Raw genomic sequence first — 8095 nt, forward strand, 5'->3', positions numbered from 1 at the left:
CCCTCCCTGACCCCTCGCCCCCAGCCCCTACCAGTTCGGCGGCGAGCCTGGCCGGCCGTCCGAGATCGAAAAGAGAGCAGACACTGGGAAGTTTTGGGGGAGGGAGGGGCGGGCCTTAAAGGGACCACGACCTTTTTCCAGCCGGGGGAAAAAACACGTGGGGGGGTTGTTGCGGGGGGAGACCGAGAGTTGCCCCGCAATTGAATGGAGGAAACAACGCAAAAAGAGGATGGGAAGACTCCGCGTCCCTTTTCCCCAAACAACTCCAACCTCTCAACACCCGCCCCACATCCCTCACAGAAAGTGGCACAGTTGTTTGGGAATCAATGCCTCTTTGCTCCTGGTCAGCCAAGTGTTGCGTTGGTTGAGGTGAATGTTGGGGTGCTCATTATACAGACAGGGAAATGAGCTCAGGGGACGCTGGCAACTAACCCAGGATCCCACCGCTTGTAAGTGGCAGATATAGAAGAATTTGCCGGAAAGACGCATAACCACTGCAGTGCCTGTTATGGAGTGGGGGTGGGGTGGGGCTGCAGTATACCCTGGAGATTAAGAGCGTGGGTCCCGGGGTCAGACTGTCAGCTTTCAGATGTGGACGGTGAACCTACTAGCTCTGTGGCGTTGGAAAAGTGATTTCGCATTCTGGGGCCTCTGTTGGAGTTGGGTGCAGGTGCACTCAACTCACATCGTTAGCTGGTCTTGAGAGGTGCTGAGAATGTCCAAACGGAACCTCAGATCTACCTCCAGTTCAGAGACTGAGGCCGGGAGAAGGGAAAGACCAACTGAAGATTAACTAGCCTCTGAAAAAACAAATCCTCCCCTCCTTAGCACCCCCAGGGCATAATCTAACCTTTGTGGGCCCATCTAAATCCACGCCTAACCCTTTCCCCTTGTCCTCCACGTGGCATGAACACTGGTTTTCCTTCTGTTCATCAAATACCCAAAGCTCATTCCTGATGCTGCACTGGCTACTAGTCTGTCTAGAGAACACTCTTCTCCCAAATATTTGCTCCTCATTTGACAGGCCTTGGCTCAAATGTCACTTGCTAAGCACCCTGCCTAGTTAGCCCCCATACATAATCACGGTTTCCCATCTTTGCTCTTATTGACATGTGAAAATATCTAATTATTTAATTTTTGTCACCTCACTAGCATCTGGGCTCTTTGGGAGCCAGAAGTAGGTATGTTTTAATTCCTCCAAGGACCATTCATTCATATAACAGATGTTTATTGAGCTCACACTATTTGGGGTATCTGGGATAAAATGATGAACAAGATAGGAAAAAACTTCCTCCTTCCTGGAGTTTACAATCTAGTGTAAAAGATGCACAATCCCAAGTAAAACATGTATCAGATGATGATAACTGCTATGAAGATAGTAAAATAAGGAAGGAGGATGAAACGTGCATGAGAGCAGTTGGCTCAGAAGGGTGTTCAGGGGAAGCCTCGCTGAGAAGATATTTATTTTATTATTGTATTTTAAAAATTTAAAATTGTTTTGGCTATGCCACACTTAGTTCCCCAACCAGGGATTGAACCTGAGCCCCCTGCATTGGAAGCACAAAGCCTTAACCACTGGACACCAGGGAAGTCTCTATTTTATTATTATTATTTACAAGATGACATTTTAGCAAAGCCTTGAAGTGGAGAGAGAGGAGGTCATGTAGATGCTGGGGGAAGAGCATTCCAAGGGAACATCCAGTGCAAAGACCCTGAGGTGACAGTGTGCCTGATGTGTTCCAGGAATTGGGGCTTCCCTATTGGCTCAGGTGGTAAAGAAACTGTCCACCATGCAGGAGATCGGGATTCGATCCCTGGGTCAGAAAGATCCCCTGGAGAAGGGAATGGCTACCAGTATTCTACAATATTCTTACCTGGAGAATCCCATGGGGTCACAAAGAATCAGACACTGCTGAGCGACTGACACTTTGTGGCAGGAGTAAAGGGAAGAAGGGGTAAATGGTAAGTGATGACATCAGGGAACAGGGAGAGGGCAGCTTGTGAGTGTCCTCCTGGGCCACAGGGAGGGGAGGACTTTGAGACGAGGTCTCAGGATGGTTATGAGCAGGGGAGGGCCCTGATCCGGGTCGGGTGTTCATGGGAGCCCTGTGGCTGTGGGCTGTGGGTGTGGGAAATTGTGGGAGGTGAGATGGGAGCAGGAAGACGGTGAGGAGGCTGAGTCAGTGGGAACGGCTGGAGAAGGTGGAAGAGATCAGGATGGGAGCCGTGGAGGGATTGAAGTGAGCAGGTTATGGATGTGTTTTGAACACCGAGCTCACAGGATGGTCTGAGGGGTCAAAATTCCTCATGATTTAAAACTATGCCATCTGCAGGGCTTGTGGTGGTTTAGTCACTAAGTCGTGTACAACCCTTGCAACCCCATGAACTGTACCCGGCCAGGCTCCTCTGTCCATGGGATTTTCCAGGCAAAAATTCTGGAGTGGGTTGCCATTTCCTTTTCCAGGGGATCTTCCTGACCCAGGGATTGAACCCACATCTCCAGCATTGCAAGTTGATTCTTTAGAGGCACAGATAATGCCTGCAGGGCTCATAGCGGTGGCCAACATCCCCAGCTATTTTTGGTCCTCTATCCACTAAGAGATGCTGCATTTTTAAGGAGAATCTCTTCTCCCTCTCCGTTTGACAAAGACCTGTTCCATGGCCTCCCAGGACCAGCTCTCCTGGGAGTGTGTCCATGTCAGTGTTGGGGGTGTGCATAACCACTCTAGAACACTTACAGCAAAACCCAATCCAGAGGGAGGTGGGGATTCCGCTGGCTTGTAGCCTTAAAAAAAACACACACACAATTTTTTTTTTATTTTAAAATTTTATTTATGTATTTACTTTTTGACCACTGCATGGCTTGTGGGATCTGAGTTCTTGGACCAGGGATCAAACCCATGCCCCCTGTAGTAGAATCACCAATTCTTAACCACTAGACCACCAGGGAAGTCCCAGTAATTTTTTAAATTGAAGTATAGTGGATTTATGATATTGTGTGTCCCTCCCAAGGCCATACTTAGACCTTGTCTCACTAACCACAGCCTCTTTAGAACCTCAGTTTCACGTGTGTTACTCTGTATCTATTGCCTATCTGTTTCATTCCTTTCAGAAGCTCAACTCCAATAATTCATTAGCCCTACCATGTTTCCATGGCCGCTCAGCTCCCTCGTACCTTCACACAGATTAAATTCCTTGACCAACCACTGTAATCACTGCACCCGACCTTATGCCCATTCTCTATACACTCCACCCTACTCATCTTGCAAAACCACAATCCTTATTAAATCTAAAGCTCCATCTATCACATGCCTGCATCTGTGCAGGTGAATGTGGGTGGAGAAAAATACACAATCATGTTAACCGGTCTCACCTTAAATTCATTCCCATGGACTTGGAATGGATGCACAATGGTGTGTGATTTTCCTGTGTCCCCGGTCCCTTGGGCTTCCCTCATGCCTCAGATGGTAAAGAATTCGCCTGCCATGCGGGAGACCTGGGTTCAATTCCTGGGTTGGGAAGATCCCCTGGGGGAGGGCACGGCAACCCACTCCAATATTCTTGCCTAGAGAATCCCCTTGGACAGAGGTGCCTGGCGGGCTACAGTCCATGGGGTGGCAAAGAGTCGGACATGACTGAGCAACTAAGCGTGCGTGTGCGTTCGCATATACGCATGCACGCACACATACACACATCCCTTGATTCTCCCAGAGGATATATCAGATCTTCTCCTCAAATCTCTACCAGCAGGTCTTCCCTGGTTGTCCAGTGGCTAAGACTCCATGCTCCCAATGCACAGGGCCCGGGTTCCATCCTGATCAGGAACTAGATACCACATGCCACAGCAAAGACTGAAGATCCCACGTGCTGCAACTAAAACCCAGAACTGCCAAATAAATAAAATAAATTAATCAAACCCTCTAACATCATATTCCTCTCAACAGTGTCTTTCTTCTTGCTTCCTGAGAGAACCACAGCCACCCTCCCCCCACATCCCCTCTCCTGCATCTTCACCGCCCACTCCACCTTCCCACTTTTAAGTGGGGTAACTAGCCATGTTCCCATCTGCTCAGCTGCTTTTTTTTTCCCCTATGCATATTCTTATTTTTTTTTCTTCACTTATTCAAGAAATTGGTCTCCTGTGGGCTCAGGGTCTCAGGAGAGAAATGTGACAAGCCCCAAAGCAGGAATAGGTCAGCTTTCTCTTCTTTTTTTAAAGCCTCTTCAGGGCTTTGAACGGAAATAGCTTCATGGTCTGTTGGGCCTCAAATTGAAAACTCAGATGCCTTTAGGGGTTAATGGGTAAAGCCGGCCTGGTAGGGGAAAAATTCTCAGTTGCATTACACAGTTGCAACTTAATTTTCCTCAAGCTTTATTGAGATATGCCTGACTTTCAAGAAACCATACATATTCAAAGTATACAGTTGCTGGGGACTTCCCTGGCAGTCCAGTAGTTGAGACTCCTAACGTCCAGTGCAGGGGGTGCAAGTTTAATACCTGGTCAAGGAATTAACATCCTACATGCCACACAGTGCAGCCAAAAATAATTTAAAAAAATAAAATTAAAACTATAAAGTATACAGTTGATGAGTTTTGACTTATGTATAAACCTGTGAAAATACCACCACAGTCAAGATAATGACCAAAAGAAACAAAAGACCTACTACTGTACAGCACAGGGAACTATACTCAATATTTCATGATAACCTATATGGGAAAAGAGTCTGAAAAAGAGTGTGTGTGTATATGTATGTATACATGTATACATGTATGTATGTATGTATGTATGTATACACACACACACAGACTTCCCAGGTGATGCTAGCAGTAAAGAACCCACCTTCTAGTGCGGGAGTTCCATCCCCGGGTAAGGAAGATCCCCTGGAGAAGGAAATGGCAACCCAGTCCAGTATTTTGGCGAGGAGAATCCTATGGACAGAGGAGCCTCGTGGGCTACAATCCATATTGTTGCAAAGAGTCGGACATGACTGAAGCAATTTAGCATGCACACATGCATATATATGTGTATATATAATATATGAATCACTTAGCTGTACACCTGAAACTAACACATTGACATTGTAAATCAACTATACTTCAATAAAAAATAAGTTAATTAAAAAAATTTTAAAAAGGGAATCTGTAAAAGAGTATATATGTGTATAACTGAAACACTGTGCTGTATACCTGAAGCTAACACAATATTATAAATCAACTATCCTTCAATTAAAAAAAAAAGGTGACTTCTCTGGTGGGCCAGTAGCTAAGACTCCATGCTCCCAACACAGGGGCCTGGTTTTGATCCCTGATCAGGAAGCCGAATCCCCCATGCCACAACTAAAAGGTTCCCACATGCTACAAAGAGGATGGAAGTTCCCATGTGCCACAAGTAAGACCCAGTGCAGCCAAATAAATAACAGCAACAAAAAAAGAAGCAGCAGCAGCGACGGCTTAACCATGAAAACAACAAAAATTAAAAATAAATGAATAAGTTAAATGTATGTTCTGAAGAACGTCAAAAAAAAAAAAGATAATGACGCAAAACTAATGAGCATATCCATCATGTCTGAATTTCCTCCTGCTTCTTGATAAACCCTTCATCCCTCACCCTTCCACACACACACATCCCCAGACAAGCACCAATCTACTTTCTATCGCTATTGGTTAGTTTGCATTTTTTAGAATGATATTCTATAGTATGTACTCTCATGTCTGGCTTTTTCCCTTCAATATAGTTCTTTTGAGATTCGTATATGTTTAGAAATAATTCATTCTTTTTATTTCTGAGTACTGTTCCATTGCATGCAATAGTTTATTTATCAAGTCACCACAATTTGTTTACGAGTCACCCACTGGTGGGCATTTAGGTTATTTGTAATTTTTGGCAATTACAAATGAGGGTGCTATGAACATCGACGTGCATGTCTTTTTTTTTTTTTTTTTTTATCCTTATTTATTTGGCTGAACTGGGTCTTGGTTGTGGTGTGTGAGATCTAGTTCCCTGACCAGGGATCAAACCTGGACCCAGTGCACTGGAAGCTCGGAGTCTTAACCACTGGACTACCAGGGAAGTCCTGATGTGCAAGTCTTGGTGTAGATATTTTTCGTTTTTTTTAGCCTATATACCCAGGAGTGGAATGCTTGGATCATATGGTGGGTATATATTCAACTTTTAAAGAAAAGTCATTTTCCGAAGTAGTTTACCGCAGTGTCCAACCAACGTCTATTACTTAAAAAAATATATTATTTATTTATTTATGGCTATGTGAGGTCTTTGCTGCTGCTCAGGCTTTTCTCTAGTTGTGGAGAGCAGGGGCTATTCTCTAGTTGTGATCTTCTCATTGCAGTGGCTTCCCTTGCTTCAGAGCACAGGCTCTAGGGCGTACACGATTCAGTACTTGGGGTGTGTAGACTAGGAGTTGCAGCTCCTGCGCTCTAGAGCACAGGCTCAGAAGCTCTTCCCCAACGAGGGATGGAACCCGTGTCTCCTGCATTGGCGTGTGGATTCTTCACTACTGAGCTACCAGGGAAGCCCTCAACTTCTATTACTTTTAAAAACAACAATAATAATAAACTGGTTGAAAGCTTAGTATTTATTTTAATTCATTCATTCCTTGATCAGACAAATATTTACTAGGTACTGCCAGACCCTGTTCTAGACACTGGGGATTCAGTAGTGAACAAGACACACAAAATTCCCACTCTTGGGCAGCTGGTGTTCAACTTAGAGCCTCTCTCAGCCCAGGTGAGTTGGTTTTCTAGGTTGGGACCACACACACGCAAAGGAGACAGATGACCTGGTCCAAATCCTGGCTCCGCCATTTCCTAACTATGTGGCCTGGGCAAGACCCCTTCCTTATCTCTGAGTCTTACACTGTGAAAAGGGGATGCTGATAATACCATCTTTACCTCCTAAAGTTGTGGCATTGTTGATTCACAAACTGGGCCCTGAACATAGAGGGTCAGAAGATGCCAAGAAAGAGGCATGTCCAGATAGAAAACTGACAGTGTTAGTCGCTCAGTCCCGTCCGACTCTTTGTGACCCCGTGGACCGTAGCTTGCCAGACTCCTCTGTCCATGAAATTCTCCAGGCAAGAATACTGGAGTGGGTTGCCATTTACTTCTACAGGGGCTCTTTGTGACTCAGGGGTCGAACTCGGGTCTCTTGCATTGCAGGCAGATCCTTTGCTGAGTCACCAGAGAAAACCTGGTGCTAGACGGCAGGTGTAACAAGCAAGGGAAAGTTTATAGGAGGCTTATCTTGGGCAGCCAAAAGATGAACAGATCTCTGCACCCACCTGCAAGAATCTTCAAACTCTATGTACAGAGGCCTTGACTGGGCCGTCAGGTATACCATCTAGATGGTCTCAACAACACCGTACTTTCCCAGAATTGTGTGCCCTTGGAACAACTCCCATTGTGGGAACAGTGGGCAGTGTACATTCCAAGGACAGGGGAGAGGGTGAGGAGCCTCTGATGGCCTGGGTCCAGCTCTCAGGTCAACTGGCAGTCATGTGTGTTCTCTTGATGACCTCCTCCAGCAGGCAGGCAAGCCACTAGACATTAGTTAGAATCTACCCTTGGGTTTCTGGGGAGCCAGAGAATAAATAAGTGAAACAAAGCATGCCTCTTTAAGGGTCATGAAATGGTGGCTTGTAGTGATTTTGATTTGCACTTCTTGAATGATGAGTGATATTTATTATCTTTTCAAGGCTTCTCTGATGGCTTGGTGGTAAAGAATCTGCTTGCAATGCAGGAGATATGGGTTCCATCTCTGGGTCAGGAAGATCCCCTGGAGGAGGAAATGGCAACCTGCTCCAATATTCTTGCCTGGGAACTCCCATGAACAGAGGAGCCTAGCGGGCTACAGTCCATGGGGTCTCAAAAGAGTTGGACACGACTGAGCACATTATCTTTTCATGAGCCTTTTAGCCACATGCATATCCTTTTTGGAGAAATCTCCATTTAATTCCTTTGCCTGTTTAAAAAACTTTATTGTTTGGGTTTTGTTGTTGTTGCTGCTGAGTTTTAGAAATCATATATATATCTATATCTCATATATATTCTGGATATTAACCCCTTATGATTTGCGGAT

This window comes from Bison bison, unplaced genomic scaffold (assembly GCF_000754665.1).
Source record: "Bison bison bison isolate TAMUID 2011002044 unplaced genomic scaffold, Bison_UMD1.0 scf7180017864280, whole genome shotgun sequence".
Taxonomy (NCBI): domain Eukaryota; kingdom Metazoa; phylum Chordata; class Mammalia; order Artiodactyla; family Bovidae; genus Bison; species Bison bison.